The following is an 18465-nucleotide window of genomic DNA, read 5'->3' as shown; positions in this document are numbered from 1 at the left end:
TCTCTATGTACACAAATATTTATAGCAGTTCTTTTTGTGGTAGCAAAGAACTGGAAACTGCGGGGACACCTTTCAACTGGGGAAAGGCTGAACAAGTTATAGTATTTATATGTGATAGAAGCTTTTGTATTCTAAGAAATGATGAAGGGTATGGTGAGCATAATGAGGAGAACAATTAATAGCAATATTGCAAATATAATCAACTCTAAAAGACCAATCTGGAAATTACTGCCCATTTTTAAGAGGGCATAAATCACAATTTCATGAACATTGCAAAGGTTTGAATCAGTGAACTGACATTTGGTTGATTTATAAATGAATGTTGAATGGCTGAGTCACAATTCCTTCAAAAAAAAAAAACTTTGCTCAAGACAAAGACGTGGCCACAATTCTAAAGACCTTGATGAAAAATACTATCTCCAGAAAAAAAACTGATAGAATCAGAGTACAGATTGAAGCATATTTTCTTCTATTTCCTTTTCTTATTCATTTTTTCTTGTACTGTAGCTAATGAGGAAATTAGTTTTGCACATCCATACATATTTATAATGTTTTTTTTTTAATTTTCTTGCCTTCTCAAGGGACACAGGAAAGAGAGAGAAAAAAGATGGAGAGAATTTGTAACTGAAAACACAACAAAAATGAACTTAAAAATTGAAATAAAATATGGAATTTGAACTCAGGTCTTCATGATTATAGATCCAACATTTTTTCCATTAAATGATCATGCATCTTGTTAGCAGTATTTCTAATTCCAAACTTGGGTATAGGTCGCATTAAAAAAAAACACTTACCTGTGTGCAATTATATAAGAGAAATGCAAATGCATGCAGAATGTCCTCAAATTTCCACACCTACTGACCAAGAAAGATACTTGGCAATACAAAAGCTTCAGTATCTGTAAGTCACTGCTATTAGCAATCTCATTGATTTCAAATTTTTTTCTGAAGGAATTGTGACTCAGCCATTCAACATTCATTTATAAATCGACCAAACGTCAGTTCACTGATTCAAACCTTTGCAATGTTCATGAAATTGTGATTTGTGCCCTCTTTAAAATGGGCAGTAATTTCCAGATTGGGGGAAAAAAGGAAAATATCACAAGGACAATATAACTATCTTTGGTGTGGTCTAGGAAGATAAGAACATAAGTTCATAAGTGATTAGGATACAAACAAGTTGAATTATATTAAGGTATTTCAAACAAATGCACCTAAAATGAAAATTGATAAATTCTTCATGATATTTAGGTCTAAATGTATTTCATCCCTCACTGTCAGTGTTTAATAGCCAGATGTAATATATTTACATACTAAAATGGATCTCTAATAACTAGATAAAAACAATTTATAAAATGAAGAATGACAAAACAATCACTAATTGAATACATACTGTGTGAAGGGCATATCTGGACGTTGTCCTTGGTTATCTCAGTTCACAAAATACCACTGTTGTTATTCAAGGTTCACTCACAATGCAATTTTGTTAAAAAATTATGATCAAAATATTAAAATTAACAGCATCATTACCAGCAAGGAAAGTTTATAGTTTAAAGCATGTTCTCTGTGTAACAGAGATAGGAAAATAAATATTTTAAGCAGTTACAAAAGGCTTATTGCTCAGGAAGTTAAAATTTATACTCTTATACTCTTAATGTGTTATTGTGACAGGGGGAGGAAATATGCTGCTCAAAAAAATTCATATGCACATATACACATATGTATGTATGTATGTATGTACGTATGTATGTATGTATGTCCTGCACATGTATCTTTTGCTTCTGCTCTCTTTAAGCATATGAATAATTTAAATCTTACTATTCCTTGTTGGTAGTTATAGATATGTATATTTCATCTTTATAGTTTTAAAATCTATATTTTTTCTTTGGTTGACATAGAAATTTTGGTAATCTGTGATTTTGGCTGAAAATGGCAAAATGCATTAGTATGTGTAGTACATTACCAACTTTATAAAAACTATGACCTTTGAAACTTTACATGACTTGAAAGTTTAAAAAACTCATGATTATGGCATCTGAACTTCTTAACAGGGAAAACTCCCCAGACATGAATTTAAAATTTCATTAAGCACCATTTCTTGCTTCTATCAGATCTGAAATACATAAAAACTAAGCATTGTGGCCTTCCCCTCCTTGCCCCCACCATGAATTACTCACTTTATGGATTGGCAGAACAAACAACATAGACTGGGGGGAAAGGCAGCAGTCTTGTACTCAGTGCATGACCATAGCCTGCCAGTCAATTTGCAAATCACCACTCTGAGGTTCCTGCTTCTAAACCTTCCTTAGACCAAACATGCTAGAATTCTGGCTAGCTATTTCCTGTGAGGTTTTAAAATTGAAAATAGTGATTTAAATGGTTTCTGTGAGTAAAAAGAAAACATGTTAGATTAAGAGGAGAAGTGTACATCAATGACAGAGTACTATAGGTGTTCACACTGGATCACAAACCTTACCTAACCCCATGTCTAAGCAAGAGCTAGCATTACAATCATAATGTTAATGGAGTTCATGTAAAATGAGTAAAAGTAGCTTCCCAGGGTTCACTTTTCTCCTGACAACTGAGACCAGGGTAAAAGAGATAGAAAGTCTGAGTTTACCTCCATCCTATTGAGCAGAAAATAAGCTCATTTCCTTGTTAAGGAACATGAACTTAATGAGGGATCCATTTCACAAGTCTTCCCCTTGACTTGGGCTTGGGGTCAAGGATTTTTATTTTCAATAATGTCCAAGATTGAATTTGGATGATCAAAGATGTTCCCAATATATCAGGTATTGGGGTTGGAACTGCTTAAGTCACATCCAGATTACCTTGACAGTGAGTTCAGTCTACCACAGACATTTGAGAGTGACTATGTTACAAATCTCTAAAACATAATTTAAATAGTGAAGTGTGGTCAAGTACAAGGAGCACTGAAAATGAGATGCAGAAGATCAGGGTTCAAATCTAGGTTATAACACTTATACCCAAGTAAGCATGGAAAATCATTTAATCTGTCCAAGTCTCAGTTTCTCTATCTGTAAAATGAGCAAAATTCTGATTTCACCAATGGAACATAATTATTATGTGAAAAGGCACTTTGTAAAATTCAAAATGCTAAGTGTACTTGAAATGTTATTAGAGGGTCCAAATACATATAGTTCCCTTGCTCATGAACTATTATAATCACTTCCCCAAAAAATCCCAGAACATCACAACAAATGTTATATGGACCTTTTAGAAGCATCTAAGAACAAATTAGCGATAGAATAATTACAGATTTCAAGCTGGAAGAGAGCTCAAAGGCTATCATCTAATCCAACCCTCCCTCATTTTATAGATGAGGGAATCAAAGCACAAGGGAATTAAATGACTTTCCCAAATTTATTGACCAAGAGTCAATACTTGGGCTTTAACATTTAAAGCAAAGATGCTTGCCTTTGAAGAGTACAATGTAACTTTTAATTCTTTTATTCTGAATTTTCATTGTGACAAAGAGAGGGAGAGAAGGGAGAACAGAAGGAAAGAGAAAGAGAAATAGAGGACAGAGAGCTAGGAACATAAAAAGCTTTTTAAATTTTCATCATGGAATTGAATAATAGTTAAAAAAACAAATATGGTGAAAATATATTAACACAGGAAATAAAACTTGAACATGTTTGGATTAAATATGGGTTCAACATGTACTCTGATACCTCCACTACCTTGAAATGACTAAGTCACTGAAGGCTTCTGAAATGGAGCACACAATCCTTATTTAATTTTTTTTTTTTTTAAGCAATCGGGGTTAAGTAACTTGCTCAAGGTTACATGGCCAGTTATTTCTGGGTGTGGTGCTGAGTATCTGAGCCCAGATTTGATCCAGGACATCCCAACACTGCAGCCGGTGCCCTTACTCGCTGAGCCACCTGGCCGCCCCTAAGCAATTGGGGTTAAGTAACTTGCTCAAGGTTACATGCCCAGGTGTTTCTGGGTGGGTGCTAAGTGTCTGAGCCCAGGATTTGATCTCCAGGTCATCCTGATGCTGGAGCCGGTACTCTTACTCACTGTGCTACCTGGCCACCCCAACAAAATTTTTTTTAACAAGTTTTTTTTTTGGAATTATATTTTTTGTGGGAATACAGCTATGATAATGGGGAAAATGTGTTATTTTAGTTTATAGCTAAAATTCCTCCTCCCCCTCAATAACTTGGGGGTTACTGATATTACTACTAGTCTTGATATTTTTACTGTGATGACACTCTTATCATATCAATGCACAGTCAAGTGCATAGTCATCAGTTTAAGACCAAATGAAAGGAGTGGGAAAGATTTAAAAACTGTGAGGGGGAAAAATATCCTTATTACTTTGAGTCAGAAATGACAGATCAACTGAAGTGTATCTTTTTTTTTCTTTGCTTTTTGCATAGGAGAAGGCAGGGATATTAGGGTTAAGTGATTTGCCCAAGGTCACATGGCTAGTAAGTGTCAAGTATCTGAGGTCACATTTGAAGTCAGGTCCTCCTGAATCCAGGGCCAGTGCTCTACTCACTGCATCACCTAATTGCCTTTGAAGTGTATCTGGAGTAACTGAAAATTAATAAAGTAAAAATCTGGTACTTTTAATCAACCAAGGATAAAGACAATAAATATTTTCATCTACTGAATGTCTCTTCCACCTATTGAGCATGTATTTGCACCTATAATAATCTCAAGAATTTTTAATTTATATTAAATATATTTAGCTTAAAAGCATTCGGTATCATATCTATAGAAGTATGTATCTACTTATGTGTGTAGATTTTGCATAAAATTCAATCTTGACATTTAAACAATGTAGAAAATTTATCAAATAGCATAAATATTAATAAGCAGAGTTACTATAAGATTAGTAATTATCAGTAATATTTAAGAAAATAAATTCACAAAATAATTTGCTAATTTGTTCTTTCAGACTACACAAGAAATGGCTAGGCTGACTACTACTGTAGACATGATTCAATTAATGAATAAGGACAAAATGATAAAGTAGGAATTACAGGAATTTTGGGAGTAAGTGACCATTCCATCTATGAATAGTCATTGCAAGTGCTGAAAGATTTGGTAGCTAAGATTGCTGAGACATTATGTATGACTTTTGAAAAATCATGGAGAAGGAAAAAATCAAGTGGGGGAATTATCTCAATTTTCAAAAATAGTAAGGAAAAATACCACCCCAAATAGAGTATTAAGCTTGGCTTCTTTGCCTAAGAAATTTTAGAGTATATTACTAAAGAGATAGATGGTGAGTATTTAGAAGGAAAATTATTATTAAGAATGAGTCTATCAAGAATAGGTCTTATCAAAATAAATTCACTTTTTTTTTCAAATGGGGTTGTTAGAGACATAGTTGAGTGCAATGACTACAGATATAGAATGTCTGAATTTCAGCAAGATATTTGACAAAATAGCTCATGAATGTAAACTCATATCTAAAGGGTGACATGGCACCTGAAGACCTAATGTGACTTCTGACTTCCATCATCAGAGTAAAAATAAGGGAGGCAACAATTCTCCTATACTAATTTAATTTGGAGAAATCCATTCAATTCTAGTCATCACATTTTAGAAGGGAAAATGAAACTACAGGGTACCTATGGAAAGTGAAAAAGAAAAAATCGTGATAATTTCATTTCACATAAAAAATAATTGAAAAAAACAGAATATTTTTAACATAGAGAAGACTTGGGAGAGGAATATGAATAGACCTAATATCTGCGTGATTCAGGCTATCATAATTAGAAACAAGTAAAGAAGGGTAACTTTCAGTTTAATACAAAGAAAACTATTCTAATTATTACAGCTATTCTGGATTATAATGTGCTTCTTCAGAAAGCACTAAGTTGCCCATTACTGGTGCACTTACTTTTAAGATAAATGACCTCTATTAGGGATCATGGAGAAGGGAGTCTTGCTCTAGGATTGGGTTAGGCAAGATGACCTTTAAGGGATCTTATAACTCTAAGATTGTCTATATAAGTTTGCACGCTTATGTGTGTATATAAATTCTAGAAAGTATGGGCATATATTGCTTTGCTGAGCTTCACATTATTTCACTTCACAGATGCTGCATTTTTTACAAATTAAAAATCGATGGCAACCCCGCATCAAGCAAATCTATCAGCCATTTTTCCAATATCATGTGCTCACATTGTGCCTCCATGTCACATTTTGGTGATTCTTGCAATCTTTCAAACCTTCATTATTATTACATCTGTTATGGTGATCTGTGATCACTTATCCTTGATGTTATTATTGCAATTGTATTGGGATGCCACAAATTGCACCCATATATGACAGTGAACTTAATCAATAAATACTGTGTGTATTCTGACTGTTCCACCAACCAACAGTTCCTTCTCTCTGCATGGGCCTTTCTATTCCTTGTGATACAACAACATTGAAAGGAAGCCAATTAATAACCCTACAATGACCCCTAAGTGTTCAAGAGAAAGATAATTCAATTGAGCTGCCAAACCCCATTATTATCTTATTTTTAGAAATTCCCACAGCCATCCCAATATTCAGCAACCACTACATTCATCAGTCAATGGCTATCAAAGACCCTTCACCAGCAGAAAAGATTATGACTTACTGAAGGCTTAGATGATGTGTCATTTTTTTTTTGCAATAAAGTATTTTAAGGTGTATTAGTCCACACTTAGTTGACTATAGTGAAAATATAACTTTTATATGTATTGGGAAACCAAAAAAATGTGTGTATTTTTTTTAATATTCACTTTATTGCTGTGGTTCTGAATTGAAACTACAATAACTCTGAGGTATTCCTGTAATTGCTTCCATCCTTAACTGATATTTAACTATTATGTTTTTAAACATTCCTATTTAAGTCTATTTCTTCAACTTTCTTGATAATGTATTTATAGAAATTAATCACTCTGAGTTAGGAAATTGCTCTATTGATGTTAAAATCCCTTCTATCTTTAGTTTAAAGAATTTTTTTTCTTCTGTTCTGCTTCCCAATGGGAATAATATTCTCTTCACATATGCTTTTATCCCTTCCCCCATCTTAAGTAAAATTAGATCAATACAGCTTGAATTAAATGGGATGACTAATTTAAAAAGTCATTTAAATCTAATTCTCTAGCTCTATTATGAAATATTCTGCTAAAACAACAGCTAACAATTCTTGTAATACACTTCCTTTTCAACAGGTGTTTCTTAAATACTTATGTGCAAAGCAAGGTGTAAAATGATAGTAATAAAAAAATGTAATAAAATGCTGATCCTGCCCTTGAAGAGATTACAGTACAGTAGGGATGAGGAAAGATTTATATCATTAACTTTACTTGGAGAAAAGGGAAGGGTATAACTCTAACTGACTAAAAAACAACAAAAACAATAATCCTGCCATTTTCATTTCTTTTTAAATTTTGTATGTGGATATACAGATTTTTTTCCACTTCTCTGTGGGTTATTGAATCCCATGGGCATTAACTTCAGAAAGTATCTTTGCCCAATCCAGTTCTTGTTCTTAACATCCTATTAAAGCAATATTTAAAAATTACAAATCCTAATAAAAATACACATCTGAACTATTATTCTCCAAATATGAACTAAGGAATGTGTGTGAAAATAATTTAAGGAACATTTTTAGGTGAATTATAGTTTCATTCCCTAAATTCATCATTTACCTTCCTCTTTCCATTTGTTGTAATGAAAATAAAATATTAATTAAAGAGCTACAAATAGAACTATAAAAGACAGTAAAATCCCCCTTTGGGCAACTGAAAGACTACACCATCCATCCAGCAATGACATCATAATAGTTTATTCCTTAAAATGTCCAAACATAAACATTGCACAGTTTCCTTTAGGGACCTCAATTGTCTTGATGATTCAGAATTTTATCATTATGTGCAAATTTGCATTTTAATATAAGCCTTTAACTCTTATTTGGTTTTTAACAACCTATGGAGATCAACCTGGGAATATACTCTGCAAAATTAAAAACAAAAACATACATTAATCCTTCATAGACTTAAAGATAGTATACAAATCACCCACCATATGTAACTTTGAGTAAATCACTCTTCCCATATCTAGTCATTAGTTCCTTCAACTATAAAATGAGGCGGAAGTTGGACAAGGTGTATTTAAAATCAAGTCCAGCTTGGATGGTCTCTGAATCTACTATACATCTAAATGAAACTTTAGGTTGTTCCTCTCCATGGTAAAAAAAAAAATAACCTACAAATTTCCTTGAATGTTTTTAATTATAACTGTTCTCCATCCCCTTTAATAGTTTTTATTCTACTTTTAAAGCTGTCTGTCAAAATAGAGCCACATGCCCTAAATATGATTGGTCAATACCTGAGACATGCATTCTAGATGTTCTTTAGTGGTATGGAAGCCAGGGAGTTAGGAGAGCTGTGTGGGTGCTTCTGAAGGAAAACAAGATTACTGCTCCATCTTTTCCTTGACTTTTCCCATTCCTTTTAATACTTACTTGTAATACACTCAGTTTCTTCAGAAGAACAAAATATCACCGACTCATGTTTAGCTGGCAATCAGTTCTAGGGAAAATGTTGAAAGAACAACAGAGATGGAGGGAAAAAATTTATCTAAGTCCTATAACTACACTGAATTAATATAAAATTGGGTCAAGTTCCTTAATCCCATAGTACTTCACTTTATTTCAGGAAGTTTGGACTACTTTCTACAATGCAAATGTTCCTCACTTTCGTACCTCCTTTCCTTTGCTCATATTATTTGCTGTTTTAAATGCCCTTGATTTGTCCATCTCTTGGATTCCTACTCACCAATTAAAGCAAAACCCAAATGCTACCACTTTCAGGAGGTATTCTTTGATCTCCTAGTAGGCAAGGATATTCCTCCTTGCCTCAATTCTCTTTTGTACTTAGCCTATTCTACATAATAGAATTGTGTGCATGTGTCCTGTTCCCTCTACTATATTATAAATTCCAGGAAGATAGGGACCATGTTTTCTTTAAACTTTTTATCACTCCTGGAGTCTGTAATAGAAAATGTTTGTTTTCAAAATTGAATTGAATTGAAAAAGCTCTTCAGAACAACTCCATGAGGCGTATAATGGTCATATCTGTATCTCACTTAGGGTGATAAACAACTTGACTCACAATAACCCTTTGAGACTGACAGTGCAAATGATTATTATCCCTATTCTACAGATGAAGAAACTGTGAGGTCAGAAAGGTTAAACAATTTTCAGCAAATATCAATTCAGGACCCAACCCATTTTTTTTTTTATTTCAAGTCTAGTGTTCTTTTCACAAAACCAGGAGAGACTTAATTTACTTCTCAATGGACAATTATTTAATAAAGAGTTGAAATTTCTGAAATCTTGACTACTAACTATAGGAGGTATTAATGTTTCATTTTAAGATATTCCATTGCAAAAGATCAAGGTAAGATTTAAATCCTGAGAATGAAAATTGATGCTCAAAAAAAATGTTCACTGCATGGAATTTTCTCTCAGATATACCTTGTATCTTTTTGTTCTCTTAATCCATTTGCACTTTTATCACCATGAGCACTAAATTCAACCAATGGGCCAAGAAGTAAAATCCCTAGAAAAAAAAGACCAAATACAATTTAAAACAATAAAAATGTGAAAATAATAAAAATAAGGAAGAAAATATGTAGGACACAAAATGACATTACAGATGGGAATAATTTTGAAATTTCAAAAATAAAGTAACTGCTTATACCTGATTAAAGTGGGAGACTTTAAAGGAAGCCAAAAAAAGAGAAACAGCCTAAAGCTTTTATTCCCCCCATTCTCTATGTCCTGTGATTCTCTCCCCATAATTCTCTCTTCATGATGGTAAGATGACATTTAGCCTTCTCATTAACTTTCCTTCAGAATTGTAATTAGACACATGCTTAGCTAGCATGACAGAGATCCACAGTTTAGGATGTGTTCTCAGACATAATCAGTGCTATCTCCTACACTGATCTATGTTGTATGGGCAGTACTAGAGTCACTAAGACACAATTCCACCTCACTCCACAAATGTACTCCTTAAATAATGGCAAAACAGAGGAATAAAATATAGAACAAATTCTGGAAAATTTCACCTATTTTTCACCTAAATTTCACCTAAAATATTCACCTATATTCACACAGACCCCAGGCATTCTCTGTACTTTCTTGGGACTCCCTTGATATCATGATGAAGTCAGTTAACAAGTATTAATTAAATGTTTAATATGTATCAGAAAAAAAATGGTAAATTCTGGGGACTAGAAAGACAAAAAATCTTTCCAGGACCCCACATTGTAATTAAGGAGATAACATGTAAATAAGTACATAAAAGAAATATCTATAAGTTAGATAGAAAGTTATATCAGAAGGATATTATTGTGTACAGTGTGAGGTGGTTTTAATTTTCATTTCTCTAATCAATAGTGATTTAGAGCATTTTATATGACTATAGGTAGCTTTAATTTCATTATCAGAAAACTGACTGTTCATATCCTTTGACCATTTATCAGTTGGGGAAGACTCACCTTCTTGAAAGCAGGGCATGTTTGCCTTTTATTTTTTTGTATTGCTTATTAGTGCTTATTACAATTTCCAGGACAAAGAAATTGTTTAACAAATGCTAATAGACTAATTGATTGACTAAAGGCTGCAAATTACAAATCATAATACCACAAAAATGTCAAGTTAATCCTTAACTAGAGGATGCCTAGAGGCAATATGGTATAATGGAGAGAAGTGTACAGGAAATTAGAAAGACCTCAGTTCAAATTTCTCCTCAGACATAATCTATATGATCCTAAGCACAAAACTTCTCATTGTCCCAAGCAATTCTACAGGCATTTAAAGTTCAAGAAAATCCTTAAGAGGGAAGCTACTAATTTTGTATTGGCATTAATAAACTTACAAATCACTATTTCAAAAGACTTTAACAAAAATGAGGCATTGACAGTAAGCAAAGAAAATGATTTTGCTTATTTAAATCCCTTAATAAGAAATTTAAAAGATAGTTATCTGAACATGACTGTTTTTCATTCATTCCATCACCATAAATCACCTCAGGATTTGTGACCTATATACTATATTGTTGTCCAATAAATTTTCAAAAAAAAAATTTACTTGCATAATTATTAATCATCTCCAATTAGAGAATGAGACTTCAAGATGAGCTGAGACATTGTTTCTGTTTATTGTTATTTTAATGTTTCTTTAAAATTTCCTAAACCATCATGTAGAAATAATACTGGAGGTAGGGACACACAGCTCCTGTTTTTCAGTGTCAGCCATGCCACTCACTCCCTAAATGACCATGAAACAAAACCTTCTCTGGATCTTGGTTTCCTCATTTATTGAATAAAAAGGGATGGAGCAAGCAGATGACCTCTTAAGTCTCTTCCAGTTTACAATCCAGCATGATCAGGTATAGAGGCTGGATTTGGTGAGAAAGGATGGTAAATTCAGTTCTTGTGTTTATTTTCATAAAGAAATCTTTAATACTAATCTATAGCTTTCTAAGTCATGAGAGTTTCAGAGGGAGGTGAATGTTAAGGTGAATTTCACGGCACAACTTATAAATAGCTATTAAAACTATTTATTTTAAAAAAATGATCATTTAACATTAGTAAGGGGGGAAAAAAGCTCCACAAAACAACTCCATGACTATTATATCTAAATCCTTCTACTCATTCAGCATTGGCTATTGACAATTATGAAATTCTCCAGAAATTTTAGAGCTAAGCCTTTATACAGAGTGTCCCAAAATACCTTTAATCGGCTTAAAACTTCAGTAAGATTTTCAGAACACCCTGTATCTGTGTTATGTATCTAGACACACACACACATGCACACACATACACACACACCTTCATGTAGTGTTCAGATTTGTACAATTAGTGATTTTCTCCTTTTAGTAACCAATACCAATTCACATATAAATTTATAATGCAGCTTTTTCTGCTATTTTTATTTCAAATTATTTCAAAACATTTCCAAAGATTCTATTTCAGGCTGAAAGCAAAATATGGATGGGCAAAGTAGAGGTATTCAGAAAAAAAAAATTGAATTGGAAAATGTTTCCTGAAGGAATCATTAGAAGGACAATAAAAAATAATGGAAGAAAGCAATGCAATGCTTTCCAAAAACAAGTATTTGATAGAGAGTTATTGTTGATCAGTAGCCCATAGTAATGTTCAAAAGATAGCAGGTCTCTTCCTTTTCCATAAAAACAAGTTATACTCACCATGTAGAAATGAATGATCTGCCTCCCATATTCATATAAACTTCCAGTTTACATAATGCAGACTGTATTTTAATTTGTTGTGTATTTTTTTTTAAATGTAAATTGCTGAATTAAAGACACAGTAGAAACTCACCAATATAAAATATGCATTCATGCCAAAAAATATATGGAATATTTACCCATTAAGTGTATTTGCCAAAAAGAAAAGATGGGTGGTAAGTAAGATTTATTTTAGCTTTAGAAAAGTAACTATCAAGATAGAAATAGAATCAAATATATCCTGGAAGTGTTGGTGCTAATGTCTCTTTGTGAATTCTTACAAATTAAATTAATGTCTACTAGAGTTTCAAAAGAGTAGACCTAGTAAGCAATCAGGTCATTTTTTTTTAATAAATAAGTTTGCCAGTCTAAAAGGGACTTGAATTTTTAAGAGTTTTCTATGGATTTTAATTAATGAAATGACATACTCAGAGAGGCATAAATATAAGTTATAATTGACTAAAAATATTTATTGAGCATATAACACTTTTAGAGCACTATACTGGGAGCTACACAGGATACAGAAATAAAGGAAAGAAAGGGTACAAGCATTCATTAAATCTACTACATGTCAGACAATGGACTAGACACTTTACAGATATTATCTCATTTGAGACTCACAACAACCTTGAGTGGTAGGTACTATTTTTAATTCCCTCTTTACAGTAGAGGAGACAGAGGTAGACAAAAGTTAAGTGACTTTCTTAAGGTCACTTTACTAATGAACTCAGGCCACGTTTGAGAATGTCTCCCTGACTTTTTAGGATTGATTAGTCTATTCATTTTACCACCAAGTCCTTCAATATAAAAGTAAAACAAAGGAGCAAAATACCTTTAGGTCCAGTCCTTGAAAATCTTAAAATTTAGTTGAGGAGATAGCATATAAAAGAATAAGAGATACAGGAAACAGCTAGAAAGCACATACAAATGCATCATAGGCTAGTTTTAAAAAGTTTGAAAATACAGGTGATTGAATAATGGTTTAGAAATTAGTCAGAATTAATTGACATTATTAGATTTTTTAAAACACATTTTAGAAAAAGAATAGTGACAACAAAAACATTATTTGAAAAGAAATCAATCAGTCACATAGTAAGTTTTCTACATATAGATATGTATAAGATATTGGGAAAATTAACCAGAAAATATCATTAAAACAAAAGATAGTCTTCTTGGTGAATAAAAAATTGCAATAAATACTGAAAAGAAAAATCTCAAAATGAATGAATTCACTTGTTTAATATTATTAAACAATATCAGTAATTTTATTTATTTTTGTTTTTTTAGTTTTCATCATTGAATTCCATAAAATTTTGAGTTCCAAATTTTCTACCCATTCCTCTCCTTCCCCCATCCCAAGATAGCATGCAATGATAACAGAAATTTTAGTAACAATAACTAATTTGGTATGAGAAAAAATTTACATGGAGCAGGGAACATTGGATTGGAAAGAAATGAAGCCTGACCTTAATTCAAGCACTGAATTACTTAGTTGGTCAGTTTCCTTAACTTTTCTTTTCTAGTTTCTCCAATTTCCTTATTTAAATATTTCAAGGATCTGTCATTTCAGATCTGTGGGTACTTCCTCCAGAGTCAGATTGCAACCTCTCTATAGCATGGAAAATGATTAATTTAGTCACAGCATCTTCAGAGACCCTCAAGCCATACCCCAATTTATAAATGATTAAAGGATATATACTGGAAAATTTTTAGAGAAAGAAATTCAAGCTATCAATAGCCAATTTTTAAAAATGCTACAAAGCATTATTGATTAGATAAATGTTCATTAAAGCAACTCTGAGGTTCCACTTCACACTGATCAGGCTAGTAAACTTGACAAAAAAAAGACAACTTTTGAAGAACTGTGGGAAAACAGGGACATTAGTGCACTAGTGTCAAAGCTATAAATTAATCCAAATATTCAAAAACAATTTAAGAACTATGCCTTAAAAGTTACTGAACTTTGCATGTGATACCCACCCCTGCATCTAAACCCCCAAATGAGCAAATGATGAAGAAAAGAACTATATGTACAAAAATATTTACAGCATATCTTTTAATTAAATCAAGAAACTGGGTGCCCATCAATTGGGAATTGACTGAACAAAGTACAAGTATACCTTAGAGAAACTGTAGGTTCAGTTCTAGAACACTGCAATAAAGTAAACTTTGCAATACAGCAAATATCACAATAAAGTGAGTGACATGAATTACTTTGGTTTCCCATTGCATAGGAAAGGTAAGACAGTGGCAACATGGAGAGAAAGTAGATTTTTTGTTATTTTTAAAATTAAATTATTTTTTAAAAGTTTTTGGAGACCATAGCTGAGTTCAGTCCACCTTACCCAAGTTTTACTAACATCAAGTATATAGGTTAATAGCAGGCCCATCCCTGAAACCTTAAAAGATTGATAGGGTTTGTATTTAAATTAGCCTTCAAGAATCTAGGGTCATCTCCATGCCATAACAAGCTAAAGGATTAAGACTTTAGTGTTGGCCATTACTCTGATTTTGTGAATAAAAAAATTTTATCTGTGAAGTAAAAAGAAAATCATCATGTCCCTTCTCTGCATGCTGATTCTGTACATTAATACTTGCCATAGACAAAATATAAAAGTTGCTCAAAACTTGTGATTTGTTTGACTGTTGACCTCAATGGAAAAATAGTGTTTGCCTGATTCCAGTTATATGCAGTTGGAATAAAAAAGACATCAGTGTTATAACAATGTTAATTAAGTTCACGTTTATGTAATATTTTATGACTTGCAAAGAACTTGCAAACTTTCCTTCATTCCTCAAAACAATCCTGCATCGTATTTGAGTTATCAGCCCAAGGTATCACGATATAGTGGAAGGAACAATGAACTTAGAGTCATAGAATCTGTGTTCAAATCCTGTCTCTGCTAGTTAATACTTGTGTGACATTAGACAAGCCACTTAACTACTCTGGGCCTCAGTTTCCTCATCTATAAAATGAGAAGAGTTGGGCTAAATGACATCTAGAGTTTCTCCTAGGTATTGATCTAAGATTCATTTTATAAATGAGGAACTAGAGGCTAAAGAACACTAAATTAACTCCTCATTCATTGTTACACAGCTACCAAGGGCCAGACGTGGGATTCTTGCCAACACACTTCCTGATTCCCAGTTCCAGTGCTCTTGCTATAACACAATGTTGTTGTTATTTCTTGTTGTTCTACTCCCTTTCTAACCCACAAGAATTGTACTCAATATTATTTTGATAATTTCAAATGAAATATTTTACTTTTCTACAAAGCAACGCATGTATTAAAAGAGAGACAAATCTATGCCCCTCCCTTTGCATGTGTGCCCATGCATGTAAACACACACACATGCACACAAGATCAAAAAGTCTTGGGTGATATAGCAATACTCGTTCTTTGAGAAAAGCATCTTAAAACCATACTTGACATAAAATGACAGCTTTCATATCATTACAAACTTGTCACACAGGGGGTTGGGGTGGCTAGGTGGTGCAGTGAATAGAGCACTGGTCCTGGGGTCAGGAGGACCCGAGTTTCAATCCACCCTCAGACATTTAACATAAAAAACTAGCTGTGTGACCTTGAGCAAGTCACCTAACCCCGATTACCCTACCTTCCCCCCTTCAAAAAGCAAAAATTAAAAAAAAAACTTGTCATGCAGATAAAAATAACCTCATATGAAAAACTCCTAGCTGACACAACATTTAAGGTGGGGATAAGGGAGGGTATTATTTATTATACAAAAGGATTCTTCACTGTGCAAAGGATTTGCAACAGGTTCTTCCTAATACATTTAAAGCATGATTTAGTTTAACAAAGTTCATTCTATACCAAAATTTTCAAGAACATATCTATTATTGAAAGTGGGATGCATCTCAAATCCCCTGCCTTTAAATTGAATAGTAGGTAGCTTTAAGCAAAACAATAATTCCATTATAGCTGAACATATCTGACAAATTTAACTTTCTTTTATTTTTTTTACAAAATTACATTAAAGGGAGATTGCAAAACATGTATCACTTTGCCACATTGAACATTTTATATCATAGTGATATGCTAAAATGTATTCATAATAAAATATATTCATAATTTCCAAATATAGTAGTGCCTCATCTTTCATTCTCCATAATACTCTAACTTCCATCAGTATGATAAACTATACCTGATTCATGATTATTAAACACATTAATCAGTAATACAAGCAGAAGTCAATAAAAATCACTTTATTAATGTGAGATATTATCTCCTAATATGTGAATATGAAATGCCTGGATAATTTATGAAATACCCCAAGATGCATGCCCTACAGTATATGGTAAATCAAGCAACTTTTAGCAATTCCAGAAATTTAAGTATATGGGAGAAATATGCTATCCAAGAAAGTTCTAAAAGATTATATAGATTTCATAATTTTCTTTAGCTTTTTATATGAAGAATCCTATTTTCATGTGGATGTGGTCAAATAGGAGATGGAAAGATTAACCATCAACATCTTAAACATTAGTGAACTCAAATGGACACTAATGAATAAATTTAATTCAGGTTATCATTATGTATACTTTTTATGGGCAAGAATAACTTAGAAAAATGAAGTAGCTCTCATAGTCAATAAAAGAATGAGGAAAGCAGTACTGAGGTATAATCTCAAAAGTGACAGAATGATAAATATTTGAATCTAAGGCAAGTCATTCAATATTACAGTATACAGATCTATGCCCCAACCCCTAATGCCAAAGAGGTCAAGGGTACTCAATTAAAATATCATCCTCCTCCTACGGGAATGGGGATGCAAAAGGAGGAAATCAAAAGATAATTGTAATAACAGGCAAGTTTAACTTTGGAGTACAAATAAAGCAGGGCAGATACTAATATAATTTTGTCAAGATAACATGGTGGTCATAGCAAACACACTTTTCCAACAACCCAAAAGGCTATTCTATACATAAACATTACCAGATGATCAATATCAAAATAAGACTGATTATATACTTTGTAGCCAAAGGTGGAAAAGCTCTATATAGTCAATTAAAATAAAGCCTGAGACCAACTCTGACTCTGACCATGAGCTTTTTATTGCAAAATTCAGATTTAAATTGAAGAAAGTAGGGAAAATTATCAGATCATATAGGTATGACCTATAGAACAACTTTATGAAGAAGACAAAATGACAGAAAGATTTAAGGAATTAGATATGATAGACAGAATGCTTGCAGAACTAGGGACAGAAGTTTTCAATCTTTATGGGAGGTAGCAACAACATTTTTAAAAAAGCAAGAAAGCAAAGTAGTTGTCTGATGAGGCTCTAAAAATAGTTAAGGAAAGAAGGAAAGCAAAAAAGTAAAGGAGAAAAAGAAAGATATACCCAACTTAATGCAGAATTTCAGAGAATAGCAAAGAGAGATAAGATTTTTTTACACTGCAATGAAATAGAAGAAAAGAGAATACAAAAGACATGAGACCTATTCAAGAAAATTAGAGATATTAATGGAATGTTTTATGCAAAAATGGTAATGATAAAAGACAAAAATGGTAGAGACTTAAAAGTAGAAGAAATTAAGAAAATATGGCAAGAATATACAAAAGAACTATGCTATTACTAATCTACAACAAGACATCCATGAAAATAAAGTCAAATAGGCCTTAGGAAGCATTGATAACAATAAGATTAGTGGAGGTGACGGAATTCCAGGTGAGCTATTTAAAATCCTAAAAGATGATGCTGTTAAAGTGTTGCACTCAATATACCAGCAAACTGGGAAAACTCAACAGTAGTCACTGAATTGGAAAAAAAAACAGTTTATATCTCAATTATTAAGAAGGGCAATGCCAAAGAATGTTCACATTTTTAAAATGCACCAATTTCACACATCAACAAGGTTATGCTTAAGATTCTACAAGCTAGGCTTCAGCAATATAAGCAGATAAACTAGAGACCAAATTGCAAGCATTTGCTAGATTATGGAAAAAAGCAATGGAGTTCCAGGAAAAAAAAAAAAAAAACTACTCCTTCTTCATTGACTACACTAATGCCTTTGACTCTGTGGATCACAACAAAATGTGGCAAGTCCTCAAAGAGATGGAAGTTCATTTCATTTGTCTCCCAAGGAGTATGTGAGTCAAGAAGCAGCAGTTAGAATCAAAATGTAACAAATTATTGGTTTAAGGTTGGGAAAAGATTAC

At 32.7% G+C, this 18465-nt stretch overlaps 1 protein-coding gene across 3 annotated transcripts in view; it reads right to left on the bottom strand.

The window, feature by feature from the left end:
* The window catches only part of ADGRB3 (adhesion G protein-coupled receptor B3), a 923661-nt gene that overhangs the window by 843340 nt on the left and 61856 nt on the right, over nt 1-18465 (bottom strand). The gene's annotated exons all lie outside the window — the stretch shown is intronic.

The sequence above is a fragment of the Petaurus breviceps genome, unplaced genomic scaffold (genome assembly GCF_028583685.1).
Source record: "Petaurus breviceps papuanus isolate PSGF00001 unplaced genomic scaffold, PetGlider_PUasm1.0 90822, whole genome shotgun sequence".
Taxonomy (NCBI): Eukaryota; Metazoa; Chordata; class Mammalia; order Diprotodontia; family Petauridae; genus Petaurus; species Petaurus breviceps.
This window is presented reverse-complemented; position numbering and strand designations above follow the sequence as displayed.